The sequence below is a fragment of the Poromitra crassiceps genome (assembly GCF_964638095.1).
Source record: "Poromitra crassiceps genome assembly, chromosome: 4".
NCBI lineage: Eukaryota > Metazoa > Chordata > Actinopteri > Beryciformes > Melamphaidae > Poromitra > Poromitra crassiceps.
Genome location: NC_139626.1, coordinates 57,110,207 through 57,123,804, shown reverse-complemented (window position 1 = coordinate 57,123,804; position 13,598 = coordinate 57,110,207). Strand labels below are relative to the sequence as shown.

The window sequence follows — 13,598 nt, the reverse complement described above, 5'->3', positions numbered from 1 at the left end:
ATTTAACGTTGTGTGGACGGTAATATTACAAAGTTTAACAGACGTTGGATTTTTGGTTACTTAAAATCACAACTTAAAACCATCAGAATTTCAACGTCTAATGATGTTGGGATTTTATGTTATATTGACGTTAATATTGGGACGTTTAGAAGACGTTGGATTTTAGTTTCTTTAAAACACAACTTAAAATCGACTAAATATCAACGTCTGATGATGTTCGAATTTAACGTTGTGTGGATGTTAATATTACAATGTTTAACAGACGTTGGATTTTGGTTAATTAAAAACACAACTTAAAACCAATAAAATATCAACGTCTAATGATGTTGGGATTTTACGTTATATTGACGTTAATATTGGAACGTTTAGAAGACGTTGGATTTTAGTTTCTTTATAACACAACTTAAAATCGACTAAATGTCAACGTCTGATGATGTTAGAATTTAACGTTGTGTGGACAGTAACATTACAACGTTTACCAGACGTTGGATTTTGGTTACTTAAAAACACAACGTAAAACCAACATAATATAAACGTCTAATGATGTTGGGTTTTTACGTTATATTGATGTTAATATTGGAACGTTTAAAGACGTAGGATTTCAGTTTCTTTAAAACACAACTTAAAATCGACTAAATATCCACGTCTGATGATGTTAGAATTTAACGTTGTGGGGACGTTAATATTACAACGTTTAACAGACGTTAGATTTTTGTTATTTAAAAACACAACTTAAAACCAACATAATATCAACGTCTAATGATGTTGGGATTTTACGTTATATTGACGTTAATATTGGGATGTTTAGAAAACGTTGGATTTTAGTTACTTTATAACACAACTTAAAATCAACATAATCTCAACGTCTAATGATGTTGGAATTTTACGTTATAATGACGTTAATATCGGGATGTTTAGAAGACGTTGGATTTTAGTTACTTTATAACATAACTAAAAATCGACTAAATATCCACGTCTGATGATGTTAGAATTTAACGTTGTGGGGACGTTAATATTACAACGTTTAACAGACGTTAGATTTTTGTTATTTAAAAACACAACTTAAAACCAACATATTATCAACGTCTAATGATGTTGGGATTTTACGTTATAATGACGTTAATATTGGGATGTTTAGAAGACGTTGGATTTTAGTTACTTTATAACATAACTTAAAATCGACTAAATATCAACGTCTTATGATGTTAGAATTTGACGTTGTGTGGATGTTAATATTACAACGTTTAACAGACGTTGGATTTTGGTTATTTAAAAACACAACTTGAAACCAACATAATATCAACGTCTAATGATGTTGGGATTTTACGTTATATTGACGTTAATATTGGGATGTTTAGAAGACGTTGGATTTTAGGTACTTTATAACACAACTTAAAATCAACATAATCTCAACGTCTAATGATGTTGGGATTTTACGTTATAATGACGTTAATATTGGGATGTTTAGAAGACGTTGGATTTTAGTTACTTTATAACACAACTTAAAATCGACTAAATATCAACGTCTGATGATGTTAGAATTTAACGTTGTGTGGATGTTAATATTACAACGTTTACCAGACGTTGGATTTTGGTTATTTAAAAACACAACTTAAAACCAACATAATATCAACGTCAGATGTCGTCAGTATTAACCGTCAACCTGACGTTGACATTAGACGTTGGACTGACATTGGATTATGGTCACGGACGTCACGACCTCCATCCAACCAAAGATCAACGTCTAATGACGTTGTGTGCCAGCTGGGTATGTTCAGCTCACCATGAGCTGGTCTCCAAATGCGCATTGCGCATCGCTGGCACAATGGCACCGTTGTGTTTGAAGGGAGCGCTGTCTGGGCAGGCAAGCAAAGCTCGATAAAGGCACCAACGTGACCGGGGCCGTGTAGACTACCTTTCCCGCGGAGCGCTCCACAAAAATAGGCTACGGTTCGCGGAGATCCTGGTCAGTGCCATGCCCATGAGTAATCTTTTTTCTTTTCTTTTGGTGTGTGACGTGCTGGTCTCCGCATCAACGGAGTTTACGCGAACGTGTTAAAACTCGTGCAATAATAAGTGTGCATAAACGATTTAAACATGTGAGTAAACGATCTTAAAAGGTGCCTAAACGCTGCAGAGCATTGAAGAAGGTACGTAAACTCCGTTTACGTGCGTTTAGCCACCACTACAGCCCTGGTCAGCATTTACAACTTGTCTTATTTAATTTTCACATCCATAGGGATCTTGTAGCCTATGTCTGAAATGCAAGAATCAGTGTTCTAGAAGAAACATTTAAACTGAATGAGCTAGCATCATGTGTTCATGTTGTGACTGCCTGAAACTTCTATGGAAAGTTTGTCAACCTTGTCATGCCTTACAGCAGGGTTGAAGTTTCAATAGAATATAAACTGACCCGCACTCAGGAAGTTTTCTTTTCTACATGATGTCCATGGTGCAGCCAGACGTTTCGACCACTGCCTTCTTCAGTAGCTGCATATTGTAACGTTTTTTTTGGGGGGGTGAGCACATTGGTTGTCGAAACATAACAGCAAGGGTGCACTGCCCACACTTTTTTGCCTTGAGGTGACCAGCTCAACATGATCTACCAACCACCCCCCCACCAATATATAAAAAAAAAAAACACATTGCTGCACAGACCTACCACAAGACAATACATTTCATGCTGTTTTATGGATGTTCAGGTTCCTACATTAATATGCAGTGGTAGTTAGGAAAGGCTAAGAGGTTTCAGGAGCAATTTCAATATGATTGATGTTTTCTGTATTCATCAGTAAGTGGTAAACCTTTTTCAGTGCCCTTGATAGAGAAGTGCACAGCCGGTGTCATCAATTGTAATGCAGTTACAGATAGACCTGATATCAGAGGTAACCCTATGTGAAAACTTGTTCTTAAAATGTAGGCTACCTGTAATACCTTACACTAAAATAGACAGGAACATTTTGAGGTTTTGTTATATATTATGCATTTATCTTTTTGTCTGGGCATGTGGCCCATGAGTTTGAGACCGCTGTTCAACAGCATCGTATTTCCGAACTGAATCACAGCCCCAATCATCACATTTTCCCTCCACCAACTGCAACAGGTAACAGCAAAAATATTTGTCTTGCTCTCACTTCAAATAACGAGACAAAAATAATATACAAGGAATAGTATTTAATACATTTCACACACAGTAAGACTAGCACCTTTTTATGTAGGCCTACTGCTACACCAATGAATGAGGCTCTTCTTTTATTTGTCTATCTACTGGTGGACAGTTTAAACCAAGGGAGAAAATTGAGCCACATGGAATTGGCCTTGAAATCTGTGCGCTGTGAATGAATGGCAAAATAAAAACCAAGCCCTACTGTATTTTATCAAGATGGTGACCCCTGTTTCCATCCACATAGAGCGGACAATGTCGAGGATTGTAAAGACCTAGGAGTGTACATTGACAAAGACTGGAAGGTCCACAAGTAGTCGACTTCTGCAGCACTTTATTCGTTTGACCCAGAGCAATCTAGTAAGAGAGTGGCGTCAGCGGAGGTCCAAAATGCGTGACTCAGTAGCCAATGAATAGCCAGGAAGGAGGCTCGCGCTACTTTTGAATGATAAAATAAAGCTGATAATGTACACTTTGATTATTTAAACGTCGGACCCTTTCAAAGTACATCACAAACTGTCCATTTTGAGTTTGAGTTTTTTATTCACACATATGCATAAAATAACAACATTGGAACTAATGAGTAATGCATAATAGGTGAACATGGTCCCCATAGAAGCTATTTAAAGCTTATGGTTGGGGCCATAACAAAAAACAAGGAACAAAAACAAGAAGGGGATGTGGCCTACATATATTACAGACATCTCATTCATACTACAGATAATAGATCCCAGATCAATTTGTGGACAAAACAATTATTACTTGGGGTTACACATTCGAGTACAAATATAATTATGGAGTTAATTGAGGTTGCAGTTCAAGGTGAGTATAAACATTTCAAATACAAATATGAATATGGGCTCCACAGTTCTTACTTGGCATTGGATTCAAGATGAAAGTATTACGAAAACAGGTAAGAGCATAGCAGTTGTTTCCTGAGGTTGTGTTTAAATGTGTAGAAGGAGCGTGAGGTTTTCAAACTTTCATCGAGCTCGTTCCAAATCTGCGGTCCCCGGCACACCACACTCATGCTAGTGCATTTTAGCCTCCGCTTTTTCCCCGTGATAAGATGTGTGTTTCTGGTGTGGTGGGTGTGCTGGGGATAGCAGATTGGAACGAGCTCACATAGTCTGCTATTCAGGCCAGAGACCACCTGATACATGGTACAAGCATTGTGATAGATGTTATATTCAGTAAGTCTTAGAAGACCATATCTTGCGAATATGGGACGGGTTGGAACATTGAAATCAGACCATGATATAGCACGAATGATTTTCTTCTGTAGAATCTCCAGCTTAGTGAGATGACTGGGGTAGGTGTTACACCATATGACATTACAGTAATTTAAGTGAGGTTCAAATAAAGTTTTATAAAGGATAAGAAGTGTTGCGTGAGGAAGCAGGTGTCTCAGCCTGAAGAACAAACCAACATATTTTGATAACTGTCTCACCAGGTAGTCTATATGATGTTTAAAATTTAGACAGTCATCAATGAGGACCCCCAAGAATTTTGTTGTCTTTACTCTCTTTAGCTCCTCTCCATTAATTTTGATCTGGAAATTCAGTTTTCGAAATATTGTTTTTTATTGGGACAAAAAATGATGTAGTTTGTTTTGCTAATATTTAGGGATAGTTTATTTACTTTGAACCAGTGATCTACATTCAGAAGCTCTTTATTGAGCAATTCTTGAAGTTCAGGTGCTTTGTTATGTGATAAGAACAGGTTGGTAACGTCAGCAAAGATTACTTTGTGGAGTGTCTTTGAGGAATTTTCCAGATCATTTATGTAAATTATGAAGAGGAGTGGCCCCAAGATGGAACCTTGTGGGACCCCGTATTTGATATCTTTGTATTGTGATGTATGTTCCTGGATAGTTACATATTGTTGCCTCTGATGCAGATAGCTCCGAAACCAGTTCAACGATTGACCTCTGATTCCGTAATGATGTAGTTTGTCCAGTAATATGGTAAAATTGATAGTGTCAAAAGCCTTAGATAGGTCGAGGAAAATACCGATACCATATTCCCCCTTGTCGATGGCATCATTGACCTTTTCAACAAGATCAAGAATTGCCATGCTGGTGGTGTGCTTTTTCCGGAAGCCGTACTGAGATGGACTGAGTATGTTGAATTTATTAAGATAGCCATTGAGTCTATTGTAAACCACTCTTTCCAGTATTTTTGAAAGTGTAGGTAGGATGGATATGGGACGATAATTTGTGATGTAATTTTTATTGCCAGATTTGAAGATTGGGGTTATTTTTGCAATTTTTGTCATTTTGGGAACAATCCCGGTGAGTAATGAAAGATTGATGCAATGGGCAAGTGGTTCAATAATTTCTTTGGCTATATTCTTTAGTATTTTGCTACTAATCTCGTCCTCTCCAGCTGAGTTAGAACTCTTCAGAGCCATTATGATGTTATAGAGTTCTGTGCTGTCAGTAGGCTTCAGGAAAAAGGAATTTGGATAGTTGCCCGACAGGTATTGTGTATGGTAGACACCCTGTGGTTGAATGATCTTCTCTGAGAGGTTTGCACCGATTGATACAAAATAGTTATTAAAGTTATTTACAAGGTCAGTATTATTTGTGTTTGCGGAGTCTGGAAGCACAGTGTTTTTATGGCCCCTATTCAGGACACTGTTCAATACTTTCCATGATTTCTTGGAGTCTCCCTGTGAAGCTTTTATGAGTTCAGAATAGTGACTACTTTTGCTTTTTCTGATTTTGCAGCAACTAGACAGCGCTGCTTAATCCATAACCTTACTTCCGGGAACTCTTGAGAGTAAAATAACTGGTCCATTGGAGTGAACGGAGATGTCACGACTCTTGGTAGATGGCTCTGGTTTGACCGCCCCCCCCCCCACACACACCATGCAATGCCGGAAAGGCTTCCTCGAGCTTGGCCTTCACCTCTGTCATTGTCCCATCAGTAGGAAATATGAGTTTTCCGGCCAATGACTGCTTAGTCTGCATATAAAACACAATGACAAAAGGGTTTTATTGAGTAGACACAGTATATGTAGGGGATAATGTATATTGAGGCGGTGATTACGGGGGAAATAATGACCGACAGGTGAATGATTGAGGCCGACGCGCAGCGGAGGGCTTAATCATTCACCTGAAGGTCATTATTTCCCAGTAATCACCGCCTCAATATACATTATCCTGCTTAGAACACGGCCTACAACTAAATCATTCAATAATCTGACAAAAATAATTATTCAAATAGATTTTTTAATAGCGTTTTCAACGACAAAGCGGTTTCATTCGTAATTGGCACACAAGACACCACAGCTGCAACTGGTTGGCCTAATTAGTAGTGTCTGCTGACAAAAAGCTCTTATCAACTGATTAATCCAGGTGTGGCAGAGCAGCGGTCGGTTGTCGAGAAATAATGACCGGTGAATCTTGTTGATTGACCAATCAGAATCGAGTATTCAAGAGAGCCGTGTTCTAAATAAAAGTATATTAGTATGTAGTAATAGTGAAGAAGTGACACAGTAGTATATATAAAAAACTATTTATAGGCTATAATAATCTGTCTCGTTTGCTTTTCCTCTCACCCCACGTTCTTGAAATGAGCTGGGAGCTGCTAAACTAGACCTGCTCTACCAGCGGACTTTGCACTTGGGGCATGGGTGGTTAAAGCCCCATTCAGCAACTCTTCCACTGTTACTCTGCGTGCAATAGTATCGATAACGATATCGCCGTTCAAAGTCAACAAAACACAGCGGCAGAAAGCTCTATCTACATGTTGTGACATCAGGTACTCACCACGTGATGAAATAATAATCCATAGTTGCGTGAAACATCATTTTCGTAGCTAATCCGAACCGAGTTACTTCCTGGTTTTCAGGAAGACAACGCTGCCCGCTGTAGAGCGCATGTGCACATCTTGTCACGGGACGCTGACAATAAACTGCTTAGTCCCAGGGCTGGCCAACGGAGGCCGGTGTGGGAGAAATAAAGGCAAGAGTCTCCCTATTCCAAGTCAATATACCATGTCCTATGACTTAAAATATCTTAGATTACAGAAAAAAATGGCAAAAAAGTTACTGATTGGGGCTTTAAAGTCTGTGTTCGCGGGGAGCGCGCTCATGACGGACAATTGTTGATAAACATGCAGTCCATCTGAGTAATGTCTGGCTATGTTCAGGAATTCACTGCATGTTTAGAAATGGCTTACGTCCGCTCCTCTTGACGGGCAGGGTGCGATATGGGAGAGGGGACAGGCAGGGTGGCCCCACCTGAACGTTCATGCAAATGCCCTTGGACCATCCTCAAAGCCTCCATGTAAATGTCTATGCCATACACCTCGCTTGTCCGGAATGGATCAATGTTTGTTCGCAGCAGGGTCTCACATGTGTCCTGTAGTCCACGGTGTAGCGCAGGAACTTCAACAGGAGCCGGTGTATCAGGGGAGGTCGGTCCATCCCAGTCAATTCCCAAAGTGGCGAAATCCGTCTAATGACACAAAAACCATTATGGAGAAATAGTCATCTTTAAACCGCTTGGAGACAAGCCCGACCCTAGGGCTGGGCGATATAGTTAAAAAGTCGATATTGATCATTTTTAAGGACTGCTAACACTCACAGATACACGCTCTGAGTGCAAGCAGTAATTTACAGACATGGTGAGGTTTTATTTTGATGACAGCCTACCGTTGCCAGCCTTCTCAAACAAAAAAACGTTTGGTCACGTGTATTTCAGGGTTGTTTAAAGTTAGGTGATTCAGTGAATGAGCTGCCTCGCATTCCACAAAGTAACGTTTGAGATGTTTGTGAAATTGGTGTAACATAACGTTAATGTACCGGGCACACAAAAAAGACTGCATGCTTAACATGCTGTCAATTTACATTAACATTGTTAATAAAAAATAGAAAATAAAATGTATGTAAAACAAAAAGGAGCATACTGTACATTTTGCTAACAAAGATTTTGCATTTTGGTGTGTCACTCTGCCTTCACTGTTAGATTATGTCTGTAGTATCAGTTACACTTTATGTTTGCCATTTAATCAGCAGCTGGAATGAAATGTTTCTAGTTGACAACTTTACCTCATTGGGTATCTGCTCCATATTCATGAGTTGTCCTGCCACCCACAGCTGCTCGGGGGATTTGTTGCCCTCAGACGACATCGGATGTCTGTCCCATGTTTGGCTGAACAAGTGGAGATGCCAGTTTAGCCTGGTCAGCATCACATGGTGGAGGCATATCAGATGTGAGTCCTGGTTTGCATCCAAGGCTCCAATGTCCTCCAAATGTCTGAATGCAGCGTAGTAGGTGCCGACAACCACGCACCATAAGTCACGCCACAAGCGCTCGATCCTCTGATTGTGGACGGACTTGCCGGTGATGAAGCTCCTTCAGGCTGAGATTTTGGAGGAGGGGGGGGGGGGGGGGAGGAGCAATTTATTTGTTATATGTTGTTACAGTATGTCGACTTCTGGTACAAATCACAATTTAATCTGCACAAATATGTACATAAATGTTTATCTGACTAACAGTTAGACATGACCAGCGCCATTGTGAGATTGTTAGAGAGACAAGGATTACAGTACACCCTATTGTTAACTGTTCATATTTCAAGTTTCACTAAACATACTGCATACTTTGTAATTTTTTCTTTCATTTTTGAGAATATAACAGGGAAGTTACATCGATGCGCCGTTTTTAATGTTCATAGAAATGTTCTGTAATGTGTCCTGGAGAATAAAGTACCGGAAGATGCCTATTCCTTGTGTTCCAGACTAATATTTTGTATTGGATTTTTTTTCAGGGTACACTGAAGGTCATGCAACTTCTACATTCTGTAGTACTTCCAGCCAACCACAAGAGGGTATCCTGACCCAATAACAAATAACAAAATTACCTGAGGCCTAGACCACGAAGCAAGATTAGTTGCTTAGCGAGGTAACTTCAGGTTTAACACTGGGTTTGCCATGCTACGATGCTAGTTAACTTCTTACCGAGATCTATTTCCATAGCAACTAAAGGTCCTTACACATCGGGAGCATTTTTTTCGTGCGATTAATTCGCACGTCAATAATATTTTCCGAACCTATATCAGTCAATGCAACCGTGCATACCAACGGCGAAGTTTCGCTGAGCGTTATTATTTTTTCCAACCACGGTCGATTTTTCTGTGATTATTATGTGCAGCAGTGTTGCCTTCGGTTTTTATTACATCTCTGAATTCTTCATATTTCCTTAAGATTATGGTTTGTTCCTCCAGTGTGAAGTATTCATTTTAATTTGCTCCCAAGCACGTTTGACCCATGACTGATGTGAATAAAAGCGGTAACTTTAGACAGTCCTTCAGTAACAGACTCATATCCAACGCAGACTTTGATTGTGACATGCAGTAAAGCTCCGTTAATTTATAGCCTACACTTTGATGTGGCATTTATTGAATGAGGAAATAGACGCTCTAACATCCAGAGCTGTCAATATTGCATTGTGATTGGCTAGTTGTTACAAAACCACGCCTCTTTTGTGGGCACGAGCTCCTGTTCACAAGCATTTTCAGGTGCACGAGCTCCGAGCTGGATAAAGAAATCCCAAATTGACAGACCCAGCTGATAACCGGCGTCATGGTAACGAATAGCTTGATTGCTTTGATCTGGTTAAGCCAAACCAGATCAAGGGACAGATCCTGGATCTGTTTATTCTCCATTTGTCAATTTATCGGTCTATTTGGCTTTGATAAAGCCCCTGAAGCAATGTCTTTCTTTGATGCTTTGAATTTCCAGGGTCATCCTAAATCAGAATTACTATTCATTTTGAAACTATGGTATTTTTAGCGATTACCACTATATTATTGTGGAAGACTTTATTCATTTATTTTGCAAATGCTTACCGGGGCCACGTTCCGGACACTCCAGCATGTACCTTGCCACATCAACATTCTCTCCTCCTTTGTCGCTGCGGACACATCTCGGCAACCCGTGGGTATGCACAGCTCCAAGGAAGCATTCGAGAACAGTTGATGCCTTGTTGTTGTTGCTGGCCCTCAGGTACATAATCTTCCGACTGAAGCCATCGATTCCCCCGTGTATGACTATTCCCCAGCTGTGAAGTGACAAACCCAAAATGGTATGAAATTATAAATATAATTTAAAATGAACAAACTTAATATTGCAAAAACAACTATCCAACCCAATAGTTTTTAGTGGGATGGTTCTAAGGACTGCAACATTTATCACAATGACAGAAATTAAAAATGTAAATATAAAAAAGTTTGGCAATGCTCTTATAGCAATTGTTATTTATAATCGCATTGATTGCTGTATTGGGGGACTGTACTTAAGTAGCAGGTGCGCATATAGGGGTGAATCGTGACATGCGGCCCATTTACGTAGTGGAGGGTGCAGGCTTTAAGAAAATGAGAAACATCTTGGAACCGGGATACACAGTGCCAAAGCGTGATACAATTATGCATGCACTAACCGCAAAATATGAAGGGATAAAAAAGGAGGTTCTTGAATTAACGCAACTTAGTGGGGCAGTGAGCTTGACCACTGATATTTGGACATCTATTCAGATGGATGGATACATGAGTCATGACTGCCACTGCCCATATTCTTGATGAACACTAGAAAGTACAGAGCGTTGTTCTTGAGACAACAGATGGCATTGCTGCGTGACTCAGTGAGGTTATTGACCCATTTGACATTCCAGGACCAACGAGTATCCGTTCTAAGTGACAACGCTTCAAATATGACACTGTATGGCGACACTAAAGGAATCGGATGACATGTGCAGCATGTCAGGTGTGCCGGCCACACCCTGCAGCTTCATATAAACTTTGCACTCAAACAAGACCCCATACCGTGCACCGTGGGTGCTGAGTGTCATCTTGTGACACATTTCAGGAAGTCAGCAAAAGCAAAAGCGGGCTACAAGAGGTATTTAAAAGAGTGATATGATGTACTAGACTAGATGTACACTGTTAACAAGTGCTATAGGAATTAAAGTTATTTTATGGCAGCCGATAGACCTATGCACTAGAAGGCAGATTTCATTTCTGCACAATTACACAGGCCATAGGACTTCTTTGTGGTGACTGTACTGGGGCTGAGATTTGTGGCAGAGGAGCTGCTGCCCACGATGGTATTCTTACCACAGAGAGCAACATTGGTCACAGGACCAGGGTAAAGAAAGGGCTCTGGAAGAACCTCCCACTGTCAGGGCCCTGTCTTGCAGCCTGGTTCTGGGGGGTGCAATTCCTTAAAAGACGTTCAGACCATTCAGTCCCTGCTCCTCTCAAACAGCACTGTATGTGCTGTTTGATGTAGTTTGTGTTGTCCAGTTATTTCTCCTTAGTTTTAGCTAACAAGTTATTGTGCCTACAGCCTAGGTGGGCTAGCTTGTCAAAAGTGCTATTCTGTACAGAGTTTGCATGTTCTCCCCAGGTTACCTCAGGATTTAACCCCCCATGAAAAACATGCAAAAAATAAAAGAAAAAAGGTTTTACTTTGGTGTATGACTCAACAACAGGCTCTACAAGACAGGCGTGACGCAGTTTGTTTACCAAAATGCTGCTTGGCTGATCCCTTAGCTAATAGGCTAATTGCTATGCTATGTACCTTTTCCAGGCGTACGTTATCCAGGCGTTTATCCAGGCGTACGTTGTCCAGGCGTTTATCCAGGCGTACGTGAACCAGGCGTACGTTATCCGGGCGTTTATCCAGGCGTACGTTCTCCATGTGCAAAGTGTAAAATATCGAGTTCGCAGCAAACGTCGCCGCTACGCCGCCCTGTTTGATGGTGATCAGGTGAGCTACGTCGCTACGTCGCCGCCACGTCGCCGCTACGTCGCCGCCCCCATGACGTCCGCATACCGTGTAATTTGCATGGAGACCAATGTTTTTTTTCAACACGTGCACGCGTACGTAGGCACGTAGCTTCGACACGTTCGACTGCTTACTCAGCCTAGAGTGGCACAGTATACACCCCATAAGAGACAGGGAGAGAGACAGAGAGAGGGAGCGAGCGCGAGGGAGAGGAACACACAGAGAGAGAGAGAGAGAGAGAGAGACCACCCTTCTCTCGACACTCGGTCTCGTGCGCAAAATGCTTGTGTTCTTGTTGATGTGTGTGTGTGTGTGTGTGTGTGTGTGTGTGTGTGTGTGTGTGTGTGTGTGTGCGTGTGTGTGTGTGTGTTTGAATGTTTAGTCTCTAATATATATATATATATAATATTATTATTATCATCAGCACCACCTCATCTGAAAACATGTGATTTTATTACAATACAAAAGTCACCTAATCACAGCCTCATGCTTCATGTTTTGAATTCTTCTCTTTTTTCTAATTCTATTTTCTTTTCACAAACAGACATTTAAAAAATGCACATCAAAATCCACAGATATGAGAGAGAGAGAGAGAGAGAGAGAGAGAGAGAGAGAGGGAGAGAGAGAGAGAGAGTGAGAGAGAGAGGGAGAGAGAGAGAGAGAGAGAGAGAGAGAGTGGGAGATGAAGATAGATCTATCTCTCTGAGAGAGAGAGGAGAGAGGGAGAGAGAGAGGAAAGAGAGAGACAGAGGTTAACTCTCAGTTGAGAGAGAGAGAGAGAGAGAGAGAGAGAGATGAAGATAGATCTATCTATCTGAGACAGAGAGGAGAGAGAGAGAGGAAAGAGAGAGACAGAGGTTAACTCTCAGTTGAGAGAGAGAGAGAGAGAGTGAGAGAGAGAGAGAGAGAGAGAGAGAGATGAAGATAGATCTATCTCTCTGAGAGAGAGAGGAGAGAGAGAGAGGAAAGAGAGAGACAGAGGTTAACTCTCAGTTGAGAGAGAGAGAGAGAGAGTGAGAGAGAGAGAGAGAGAGAGAGAGAGAGATGAAGATAGATCTATCTCTCTGAGAGAGAGAGAGGAGAGAGAGAGGAAAGAGAGAGACAGAGGTTAACTCTCAGTTGAGAGAGAGAGAGAGAGAGACAGAGAGAGAGAGAGAGAGAGAGTTTACGTGAAAGCTGAAAGGGAATGTGGCGCGAGAGGGAGAGAGAGAAAGCGAGCGCGAGGTGCCCCTCCCCCTTCCCCCCTCAGAACTGGTCATCACTCATCAGGCCGGTGTGTGTGTGTGTGTGTGTGTGTGTGTGTGTGTGTGTGTGTGTGTGTGTGTGTGTGTGTGTGTGTGTGTGTGTGTGTGTGTGTGTGTGTGTGTGTGTGTGTGCGCGTGTGTGTGTGTGTGTGTGTGTGTGTGTGTGTGTCTGTGTCCGTCCGTCTCTCTCTTTCCTCACTCTCTCTTTCTTTCTCTCTCTCAGAGAGAAAGAGAGAGTGAGGAAAGAGAGAGAGATCAATCCCTGATCCTCTCTCTCTCTGTGTGTGTGTGTGTGTGTGTGTGTGTGTGTGTGTGTGTGTGTGTGTGTGTGTGTGTGTGTGTGTGTGTGTGTGTGTGATTGAATGTTTAGTCTCTAATGACATTTCTGTTCATGT

General features: G+C 41.1%; 1 protein-coding gene across 1 annotated transcript in view; it reads left to right on the top strand.

Moving 5' to 3' along the window:
• Window positions 1-13,598, top strand: part of LOC310775859 (sialoadhesin-like) — a gene marked incomplete at its 3' end in the record, with an annotated part of 108,198 nt that overhangs the window by 87,003 nt on the left and 7,597 nt on the right. The window lies entirely within an intron of this gene.